Raw genomic sequence first — 12013 nt, 5'->3', positions numbered from 1 at the left:
AGTAGAGATTAGCTTTGAAGTCAGCACTGCCTTGATTTCTCCTTGTTTGTTCTATAGTGCATATGTGTAGTTTCTTTAACAATAGTGTCTTACCAGGAAGTTCTAGTGTTTAATCAAGATCAGGAGCAATGACCAGTACTGTTTGGGGATCTATGGGTCCCATGTTCAGCCATGTTTTCAAGTTTCAAAAGAAGAAGTCCTTTCCTGGCTTTGGGACTTTACTTTGCAAAGCCATGTTGTCTAGAGGGAAAAGACACTCCCACAAACAGTGGATAAACATTCCTCTTTCTCCACATTCTTTACAGTAATTCTCATTGTTTCTTTTTTTTCTTAGATCTTAACTATTTAGAGTGGAAGAAAATGATTTACCAAAGTAGATTTAATTTGCATTTCCCCGATGACTAAAGATGTTGAACATTTTAAAAAAGTTTTTTCTAAGCCATTTGCGTTATATCCTTTGAGAATTCCCTGTCCAGTGCCTTATACCAAGTTTTAATTGGTCTGTTTGTTTGTTTGATATTTACTTTTTTGAGGCCTTTGTAAATTCTAGATGCTAACCTTAAGTCAGAAGGATAGCTAGTAAAAGAAAATTTCCCATTCTGTAAGTTGCCTTTTCTTTCAAATGATAGTGTCCCCTTCTGTAGAGAAACATTTTGTTTCATGTGATCTTATTTGTTAACAGTTTGACTTGATGCTTGCACTGTAGAAATCTTGTTCAGAAAGCCCTTTCCTGTGCCTATAAATATCAGTGTATTCCCTATTTTCTCCTCTATAAGATTCAAGGTATTGTGTCTTATGTTGAAGTATTTGATCCATTTGGAGTTGTTTTCTGAATGATGCAAGATAAATATCTAATTCTATTCTTCTTCATGCAGCTTCCAGCTTGACCAGCACCATTTATTGACATGCTCTTTTATTCTTCAGTGAGTATTTGTGGCTCCTTTGTCAAAAATCAGGAAGCTGTAAATGTGTGGATTTAAATCTGGGTCTTTAATTCTATTCCACATATCAATGTGCCTGTTTTAACGTCAATTCTGTGCAGTTTTTATTACTATAGCATCATTAGAAATCAGCGATGACAGTTCCACTAGCAGTGCTTTTATTGTTCAAAATTATTTTGGCTATTCTGGGGCTTTTTGTGTTTTCATATGAAATATGAGGTTTATTTTTCCAAATTCTGTGAATAATTATGTTGGGATCTTAATGGATGTTGTGTTGAATTTATAGATAGGTGTGGCATTCATCTTCTGATATATTCTTCAGTTTCTTTCTTCAGTGTCTTAAGGTTTTATTACACAAGTACTTCACTTCCTTGGTTAAATTTGTTCCAAGTTATTTTATGTTTTTTGAGAATATTGTGAATGGGATGCTTTCCCCAATTTCTTTTTTGGTACGTTTTTTCTAATATATAGGAAGGCTAATTATTTGGGGGTGTTAATTTTAGATCTGGAAGAATTGGTGAATGTATCAGCTCTAGGAGTTTTCTGGTGGAGTTTTTAGATTTTTTTATCTATAAAATCATATAATCTGCAAATACAGATACCTTGATTTCTTCTTTTCCATATTGTTTTCCCTTTATTTCTTTCATTTGTCTCATTGCTATAGTAAAATTCTAAATTCTGTATTGAACAGGAATAGAGAGAGTGAACATCTTGTCTTGCTCCTGATTTTAATGGGAATATTATGAGTTTTACTCCATTTAGGATGATGTTGGCTGTGGTCTTGTTTTATTCTACCTTCATTAAGTTGAGATATGTTCCCTGTATCCCTCAATTATCCATGACTTTTATCATCAATAGATGTTGAATTTTGTTAAAGACCTTTTCTGCATCTCATAAAATGATTATGTATTTTGTATAAGTCAGTCTGCTTAGGTGATGAGTTACAGTTATTGATTTCCATATGTTGAACCATTCATGTGTCTCTGGCATAAACCAAAATTGGTCGTGTTATATAGTCTTTTTGATATGTGTTTGCAGTTTGGTTTGTGAATAATTTATTGAGAATTTTTAATCCATCTTCAACAGAGAGATTAGCCTATAATTTCCCTTTATTGTTGGGTCCTTGTCTAGATTTGGTATTGGAGTAATACTGGCTGTTGTAGTCTGGGATCCACTAATGCCCCAAACAAACAGACTGGTGAGTCTAAAGAGAGAAAGAAAGATTTATTACATCTGTACTACACTCTTTCTTAGTGTCTGAGTGCAGCTCCAAGCCTAAGCACTCTGGTTCTTTTATACTAACCTTGTTGCTGAGCAAGCAAGTGTTGTGCCCAGAGAATGGATCCCCCAAAATTACCACAGAGTCCAGAGGGCATGCAAGAACAAAGAGTATTCAGGCTTAAGCTCGGACTCTCAGACCTCACCAAAGCAGTGGATCTGTACTGAGAGCCCCAACCGCTGGGGGAAGGAAACTTTTTATAGGTTTTTGATAAAGGGAGGAGGAGAATAACAGAGATACATCTTGACTAGTCCAAAAAGTCCACGCGCGCCAACATACTTTTGAATTGATTGGTTACAAGGGATGCAGCTCTGGAGGTTTCTCATTGGTGGGTGCTACCCACAGGGCTGTGGAATGTGCTAACTGCTATCTTCAGGGCCAGAGGATCCTGTTTATTCCTTATAAAGCTTTAAACCTGCCTGAGCCCCCTTCACATGTCCAGGCTTGCCTAATCTATAACCTCCTGGGATGGGGAGTGGTAGCTGGAGATTACAACATGCCTGGGCATGTCCAGGCTTGTCTGAAACAGCTAGTCAAAATGGGGTTAATGCAGTTTATCCTTCAGCCAAGCAATTTACAGAAGCAAAAAAGAGCAGTTAGTCCTAAAGAGGGGCAGGGGTCTCAGGAGTCCAAGGCAGGAGGCTAAAGAGGAGTGTTCCACATTTCCCCCTCTCCTTGTAACTTGGAGGCCCCAATCATGGGGCTTTCTGGAGTTCAATGGCATCCCGACTTAGGGGCTGGTATTGTGATCTCATGCCCATTACTTGGATTGCCCCCAATCGTTCTTTCATAAATTGTACTAACTTATTCAGGGTACATGGTCCAAAAGTCAACAGTAAAAGTAAAATGAGGAGGGAGACTAGCAAGATGGAGACCAGAGTGGTTAACCAGGGGGATGAATTAAACTAAGATTCGAACCATCCCTGTTGAGTCTCTTGTTCTTTCTTTCTGCTAATCCTTCTCTTACTTTAGCCATAGGTTCTTTGACTACCCCTGAATGGTCTACATAAAATCAGCATTCCTCTCCTAAGGCTGCACATAGCTCTCCTTGCTGCAAGAAGATCAGGTCCAGTCCCCATCAATTTTGTAATACCACCTCTGCTAGGGAGTTCAGGGATTCTTGTAGGTGGGCAACAGAGTTTTCAAGCGGCTCAGTGTCCAGGTCAATTGCAGCCCTTAGATCTGAATAGTATTTGGCTTGAGCAATTAATGAAGCCGTCCCTGTCCTCATCCCTGCTAAGATAGCACCTAGAAGTAGGCTAAGAATGAAGGCAGTAACAGTAACAGGTTCTCATTGCCTGTGAGGGAAACCAGCCCTTCCCTCGAGGTAACTGAAGAATATGTCCTCACTATGGTATAGGAGCTGGGACACCAAGTGGACAAGGACACAGAACCCTCCAGTTTGTTTGAGGTTGGCTGTAGATGCACAAGGAGTTAGGCTGGTTGACCATGCCCACCAAATGTCATTCTGGGAGATCATGTATTCAGATTCAGGTGACTTATTCAGAAGGAGGGTCTTATTGCAGAGGGACATCTTATCCCCAGTTACATTTCCAATGCATAGCCCTTGCCCTGTCACCTGCTGGAGCATTAAGGAATAATGGGGGAACTGCCAGCAACAACGAGTGGACTCTTCAGCCTGAGTTATGTCGGCCTTTACAGCTATGCCTTCGTAGTAAGGGGTGCTATGTCATAGCATAACCAGCATGAGTTAGTAAGATCAGGCTTTGTGGTACTCAGAACCAGGTATGTTTGTTGAAGTAGATCTAACATGGGTACAGTCCCCCAATACCTAGCTCGGGCTTGGGGTGGAATCCATCAGCCCCCAGTCCAGGCTTGGGTGCTGAGGTTAGGGGCTGCATGAGGGCATGGTTCTGGGAGATATTGTGGCCCAGGGTTCCTGGAGGTGGGGCTGCAGTTGAGTGGAGTTTTGGGACGGGTGCCAGCGTAGGATGCACAGGAGGATTGATTACCTTGTTGGGGCCTACTGCTGATGGGTGCTCTATTGGTTCCACCTTTAGCTTAATTACGATGGTGGAACCAGCATGTCCTCCATACTTATGATATACTACACTGCATCTTAGGCCATGTTGCCAGGTCTCATCCATTTTTCCTTTGTTGGAGAAAGTAATCTTTATTCGGTCTAAACTGCATGGCCCACAAGGCTGTTTTGCCTGTGGGATGGGCCCATATCAGATGGGGTTTGTATAGGCAAAAGAGACTAAATCTGCCTTCCTTACTGGCCATTTCCCCTCCCCATTGTTGGAGGTGACACAGTCCCAACTCTTGCAGAAATTGAATTCCAAGTCTCCACATTCCTTCTTGCTTCTAAGGTGGCCTGGACACACATAAAACCCATATTTTCTAGCCAGGTTCTGTGGCGCCGAGTTGTATGCCTCATTTAAATCACACAGGCAGAAGTATAAGTCAGCCCGGCAGGTGCCCTCTGGGTCTACGCTCGTAGTTTGGCTTAGAATATCATATGTCTCTCCATCCAATAGAAACTAGCTTAACTTGCATGGTATGTGGGGGTTACCTTCTGCTCTCAAAGTGTTGTGGGTCAAGAATGTCAATAGAATTAGCCAATACATTTTAGGAGCCTGCTTGGAGTTTTAGCTTAAGGGGATTATGGGGGTCAGGTGAGGCAGTCCATTTATCTTTTTCTGGAGACTCAATCAGCTCAGGGTCTGCTGGCTTGGCATGAGAGTGGTGGACCCAGGAGGCGATTCCATCGACCTTGAGAGCTGTTGAAGTCGTCAGGATCACTACAAAGGGGCCTTTCCAATGAGGCTCGAGTGTCTCATGGTGGTGCCATCGGATGTAGACCCAGTCACCTGGTTAATAATTATGCGAAGTGGGAGGGGGTGCTGTCTCATAGATATCTCTCAGCCGGGGCCACACATCCTTGCTTGCTTGAGTCACGGCCTCTAGGGAATTAAGCAATGGATGGTTATCAAATTCAGCTATTAGTTCAGCTCTTAAATTGGGGAGGATAGGAGGGGATCTTTCAAGCATGATTTCATAGGGGGTTAATCCTAACAAGTAGGGTGAATTTTGCACCCTATACAGGGTAAAGGGAAGGAGGCTCACCCAGTCCCTGCCAGTTTCCATGGTCAATTTAGTAAGGGTCTCTTTTAGAGTTCTAGTCATCCTCTCTACCTGTCCTGAACTTTGGGGGTGGTAGGCACAATGCAATTTCCATTTTGCCCCCAACGCTTTAGCTAATCCATGGGTTACCTGTGAAGTGAAGGCCGGCCCATTTTCAGAGCTCAGAAGGACTGGGGTCCCATACCTAGGTAGGATGGCCTCCAGCAACCTCTTGGTCACCACCTGAGCTGTCTCATATTTGGTGCAGAAAGCTTCAGTCCATCCTGAAAAAGTATCTACCAGAACTAGTAGATACCTATAACCATACGTTCTTGGCTTAATTTCTGTAAAGTCCATCTCTCAGTGGGCCCCTGGTTTAGAACCCCTCATTCTGGCCCCTTGTTCCTTAGGATGGTTCTCAGCATTGGTCATCTTGCAACTAAGACATGCAGAGGTGACTGCATCAACAAGTGGGCGGAGATTCAGGTCTTTTAAATGAGCATTTTTTAAAAAATCAGCCGTTTTCCTGGGGCCCAGATGAGTGGTTTGGTGGATATATGTGAGGAGGTCCTTGGCTAAGTCGTTTGGCAGAATAATTTTACAGTCTCCTGTATGCCACCAAGCATCGATCTTTTGGGTCATGGGGAGTCTGTGTATAAGCTTCATATCCTCTTGGGAGTAATGACGCTGATCAGGTAGGATGGGGAAGCCAGGGTCTGGCAGTTGGATTGGCGAAATCTGGAAAGCCTCCAAAGCTACTTCTTTGACAACCCGGTCTGCCCTCTGATTTCCTCGAGCTATGGACATGTTGGCTTTCTAGTGCCCGGGGCAGTGGATAATAGCCAGTTTCTTAGGTAGCCATAGAGCTGCCAACAGGTCCAGAATTTCTTGTTTATTTTTAATAGTTTTTCCTTCTGCTGTGAGCAGCCCCCTTTCCTGGTTGATGGGTCCATATACATGTGCCATAGTAAAGGCATATCGGCTGTCCATGTACACGTTCAGCCACCTGTCCTTTCCAAGCCTATAAGCCTCAGTCAGAGTTATCAGCTCGGCACTCTGACCTGAGGGCCCCACAGGCAAAGCCACCACCCAAGCAGTCTCAGTTTCAGTTACCACTGCCACCCTGCATACCTCTGCCTGTCCTTCATGAAACTGCTACCATTGATGAACCAAGTAGCTTCTGCATCAGAGAGTGGCCAATCAGTCAGGTCGTTTCTGAGCCCATGTTCCTGGCTCAGGATCCCCATACAATCATGCAGGGGTGTGTCCAAGTAGGGGTCAGGCAGCAGGATGGCTGGGTTAAGGGCAGTGCTTGAGAAGAACCGAATTCTCGGAGGGTTTAGAAGTAAGCTCTGATAATGGGTTATCCAGGCTTTACTCAACCAGTGGTCTGGTGGCTGCTTGAGAACTCCTTCAATAGCATAAGGAGCAGTGATGTACAGTTCCTGTCCCAAGTCAGCTTATCTGCATCCTTGACAAAGAGGGCAGTGGCTGCTATCATCCACAGGCATGGTGGCCATCCAGGGGTAACTGGATCTAGTTTTTTTCACAAATATGCCACTGGTCTATTCCAGGACCCAAAGGTTTGGGTCAGGGCTCCTTTTGCCACTCCCTTTCTCTCATCTACATAAAGGTGGAAGGGTATGGTAACATCAAGGAGTCCCAGGGCCGTGGCCATCAGGAGGGCCTGTTTGATTTTATTAAAGGCCGTCTCTCATTCCTCTGTACAAAGGAAAGTCTCATTTTCTTTTGTTGCCTCATAGAGAGGCTTAGCTAATTCATCAAATCCCTGGATCCAGAGGCAACAAAACCCTGCTGATCCCTGGAACTCTCTCACTGCTCTCTGGGAGTTGGGGACTGGGATTTTCAGCACTGTTGCTTTCCTGGAATCAGTGAGCCATCTTTGTCCTTCCTTTAGAATATACACTAGGTAAATCACTTCCTGTCAACATATTTGTGCAGACACCCGATAGCCTAGCCTGCCCAGAGTCATCAACAAATCCCTAGTTCCTTGCTGACATAGTAGAGAGTCATCAGCAGCTATCAGGATGTCATCCACATACTGCAATAGGGAGAGCTTGGGGTGTTCCAGCCTGTACTCACCCAGATCTTCATGAAGTGCCTCATCAAAGAGAGTGGGCAAGTTCTTGAATCCTTGAGGCAGGCGAGTCCAGGTCAGCTGTCCGTTGAAACCGGCCTCTGGATCTTGCCATTCAAAGACAAAGAATGGCTGACTGTCCTTGGCTAAGGGCAGGCTAAAGAAGGTGTCTTTTAAATCTAGTACAGTATACCAGCTCCTGGAGGGTGGCAGAGAGCTCAGAAGGGTATAGGGATTGGGCACCATGGGGTGAATATCCATGACCTGTTTATTTACTTCTCTCAGGTCCTGTACTGACCGGTAACCATTTGAGTTTGGCTTCTTTACTGGAAGGAGGGGTGTATTCCATGTGGACCGACAGGCACTAGGATGCCCTGGTCTCTTAACCTCCGGATGTGTGGGGTAATCCCTGCTCTGGCCTCATGTGACATAGGGTACTGCTTCACCCGAGCAGGAAGTGCTCCTGGTTTCAGCTCTACCCAGATGGGTGGCCAGTGGACTGCCAGTCCCATTCCCCCAAGCCAACGGAAATCTCCTCCATGGGCTGTGGGCCAGGCGTTTGGTGCAGTCGATACTCATCTTCCAGTTGCAAAGTCAGTACCTGAATGGGGTGGCCCTCTTTATCTGTTAAATGAGCCCCATTAGGTGAAAAATGGATGTGGGCTCCAATTTCGGTGAGCAGGTCTCTGCCCAAGAGTGGGTAGGGGCAATACAGCATGACTAGGAAAGAGTGGGACACCTGGCCAGTACCTAGGTCCACTCTTCTTCAGGTGGTCCATGAATATTGATTTATGCCAGTTCCTCCCTGCACCCAAGATTTCTTATATGATAATTTTCCTTGGGCTTCAGTTAGCAACTGAATGTTGAGCATCTGTATCCACATGAAAGTCCACTGGTGTCCCCTCCACTATGAGAGTTACCCTGGTCTTGGGGAGGGGTTCTGAACCCTGTCCCCCCTAGTCGCTCAACTCCCCAAGCTCCAGGACTTGTATTCCTTCATGGACCTGTTCCTGCCCAGCGTGTCTTTCTGGGCATTCCTTTCTCCAATGGCCCATTTTCTTACAATAGGCACATTGATTTCTCTGCAATTTCGGCTGCCCTTTTGGGTATTTCCTACCTTGATCAGCAGATAGGCATCACAGCTGGCTTTCTCTTTCACTTGGGGACCTGGTCGATGTGGCCAGGAGAATCTTGGCAAACTCTTGGGTCTGCTTAGCACTGGCAGCGGCAGTGACCAGTGTCTGTTTGTCCTCAGGACTCTCTCAGTGATTGTAAACCTTCTCAGCCACCGCCAGAAGTTCTGGCAAGGTTTTATCAGCCAGCCTATCCAGTTTCTGCAATTTATGTCTAATGTCGGGTGCCCACTGGTTCACGAATGCCAGGATCACTGCATTTTTATTCTCAGGCACTTCAGGGTCCATGAGAGTATAGGTATGGAACGCCTCTAGAATCCTTTCTAGAAATGCTGCTGGTGGTTCTACCTTCCCCTGCTGCACATCACTAATCTTGGCGAAATTGGTTGGGTACCTTGTGGCCACCCAGAGACCCCCCATTAGAGTCTGGAGGTAGACCCAGAGCCTCTCCTTACCTTCAGCTGTATTGAAGTCCCAATTCAATCTAACCAGGGGTAAAGCTTCATCAGTCAGGGCCTGATTGGTGGTAGGATTCCCATCCACCCAGGTACCAATTTGTAGGCTTCAACTTGAATCCAATCTCTCTCCTCAGTGGTGAACAGGACCTGCAAAAGCTTTTGAATATCATCCCACATGGGTTGGTGAGTGAACAGGACAGATTCTAACAAATCAATTAAACCTTGGGGCTTTTCAAAAAATTTAGCAATTTGTAACTTCCAATTGTAGAGGTCACTAGTTGCAAATGGCCAGTCCTGTATCTGTTGGTCCCCTGCTTCAGTGAGGGGCCCCACAGACCAGAGAGGGAGGACTGTGGAATCTGCTACTAGCCATGGCTGGCCGCTCTGAACTCTCCTCTGTGTCTGGGGAGGGTGTCCTTCTGCCTCCTGGGATGGAGCTACCTCTGCTTCCCCCGGAGCATCCTGGGGCCCTGCCTGCAGAACGGGCTGATGGGGGGTGGTTTAAACAGGAGTTCTTCCCCTGTACCTCCTTGCAGGACAGTGTAGAGGGGTTTGGATTGTTTAGTTTCGTTTTTCTGCTGCTCATCCTAGTATAGAGAGAGGACAGTCAGCTTTGAGCTAGTGGGGGGAGGAAGGAATGGCTACAGACATTTTGGAGTCTCTACCACCATAACCTGCCAGGTCATGATGTAAGGGATATGGTCAGGGTGGCATGGACGGCCACAGACTATATCTTTTACTCTGTAGATGGTAGGCAGGTAAAACGCCCCCTCTTCAGGCCTGCCAGCTCCCAAGGTGGGCCATTCATTTCTGCAAAATACAAAAAGCTTTCCTTTCTTCACTCCTAGCCCCAGGCTTTCAGTCTGGGCTTTGAATTCCGAGAAATGATCCTGGAAAAGGTGGAGAGGGATTACTTGGCTCTGTCCCATTTCTTCTAACACAGTAAGAGTCACAAACACAACAGAAAGCACAAACACACAAAAAATAACATAAGCTTAACTGGCACCTTAAACTGAAAATAGGACAATGGCCTCTCACCTTCTTGCTTGTGTGACCCAATCCATCCTTCCAAATTTACCAAGGGGTTCCAATCCCCAACAGGTGGGTCCGGGACATCTCACAAGTCCCATGGCCTAGAGCTTTCCAGCACATCTGCCTAGACCTCCAACACGCAACCTCAAACTGGGCCCAAAAACCAGGAGAAAGACGAAAGACTCAAAGAGAAGAGAGAAGAGACACTCACTGATCGGATCAGGCAGACTCGGTGCTCTGGGGTCTCATGGTGGGGGAGGGGTCCTTGGGGATCCCGGACAAGCCCCCAAATGTTGTGCCCAGAGAACAGATCCCCAAGAATTACCACGGAGTCCAGAGGGCATACAAGAACAAAGAGTTTTTATTCGGGCTTTATTGGACTCTCAGACCTCACCAACGAAGTGAATCTGTACTGAGAGTCCCTACCACTGGGGGAAGGAAACTTTTTATAGGTTTTTGACAAAGGGAGGAGGGGAATAACAGAGATACATCTTGACAGGTCCAAAAAGCCTGCACGCACCAACATACTTTTGAATTGATTGGTTACAAGGGACACAGCCCTGGAAGTTTCTCATTGGTGGGTGCTTCCCGGAATGTGCTAACTGGTATCTTCAGAGCCAGAGGATCCTGTTTATTACTTATAAGGCTTTAAACCTGTCTGAGCCCACTTGACATGCCCAGACTTGCCTAATCTATAACCTCCTGGGGTGGGGAGTGGTAGCTGGAGATTGCAACATGCCTGGGCATGACGAGGCTTGTCTGAAACAGCTAGTCAAAATGGGGTTAATGCAGTTTATCCCTTCAGCCAAGGAATTTACAGAAGTCAAAAAGAACAGTTAGTCCTAAAGAGAGGCAGGAGTCTCAGGAGTCCAAGGCAGGGGGCCAAGGAGAAGGATTCTACATAAGCAGAATACGGAAACCAATCATTTAGTGTTAAGCTTCAGCAAACATTATCAAGGAAATACATAAGAAAATACAATTTTCCACCCAAACCCCCCATCTGCAAGGAACTAGCTTCCTCCTCTTTCTTAAACAGGCATTATCAATCTTACTGTTATTCTACATTGTCTTTACTGGCCACAAATTTCCCTCTGGGTGGGGTTTATTGTATAGCACTTGCATCTTAGGAACATCTAAATGTTGTGGAATGTAGGAGGAAGTGCAGCCTGAACAACCAGTGCATACCCACTACAAACACACCAAAAAACATCCAGCTGAGGCAAACCTGTGTTCTACCAAAAGACATAGAGACAGCTGGCATGAAAATGGCCTGATACAGAGAGCCAATGAGGAACAGACATGAACTATCAATGGACCAATGGGACACCAGGAGGGGGGATATAAGGGAGCCCCATATCCTCAATAAACGAGTCTGCAGCTGTTCGCACTGCCTGCTTCTCACCTGACTCCAGTAGTCTGTGTTGTGACTCTACCCTGGCCTTGAGGGCCCCAGGACACCCACAACTTCTGGCTCCCAACACGGGTTCCCTGTGCTGGCATGGGCATTGATCTTTTTGAGTTCTGGCCATCGTTGTGGTAGCTGCTTTTCTCTTCTGGCTTTTCTCTTCTTTGCACTTTTCTGCCGGCCGTGCATCGACCGCTCTAGAGATCAGCCTTAGTTTTGCTTTCTCCACCCGCAACCGCCTGGGCACCTCTCCCCCACTTTCTTCAGTGTTATGAGACACCTCCTGCCTGAAGTTTCGGTAAGTTGGCCCCAATGTGTTACATGTGCCTTCGGTTCTCCCGTGGGTGAGTGTGAGAACGTATATCTTCCCTTTTCCCTCATCCTGTCTGTTGATTAGGGAGGTACACATTTTGCTTTCAGTTCCCCTGGCACCTCCACATAAAGGCTTACCCCCTAGGAGGTGGAACCCAGGAGCAGCCCCTGACCTCGGCTCTCCATCCGAAGACACTGTGTGGGCATACGGCCATGGCCCAATGAACCACGGAAGTCCCCCACTGAGAACAAGACATCTGGGTCTGAC

Source organism: Nannospalax galili, unplaced genomic scaffold (assembly GCF_000622305.1).
Source record: "Nannospalax galili isolate Female #2095 unplaced genomic scaffold, S.galili_v1.0 scaffold296, whole genome shotgun sequence".
In the NCBI taxonomy this organism is placed as follows: Eukaryota; Metazoa; Chordata; class Mammalia; order Rodentia; family Spalacidae; genus Nannospalax; species Nannospalax galili.
The sequence above is the reverse complement of the archived record's forward strand: the minus strand, read 5'-3'. Positions refer to the sequence as shown.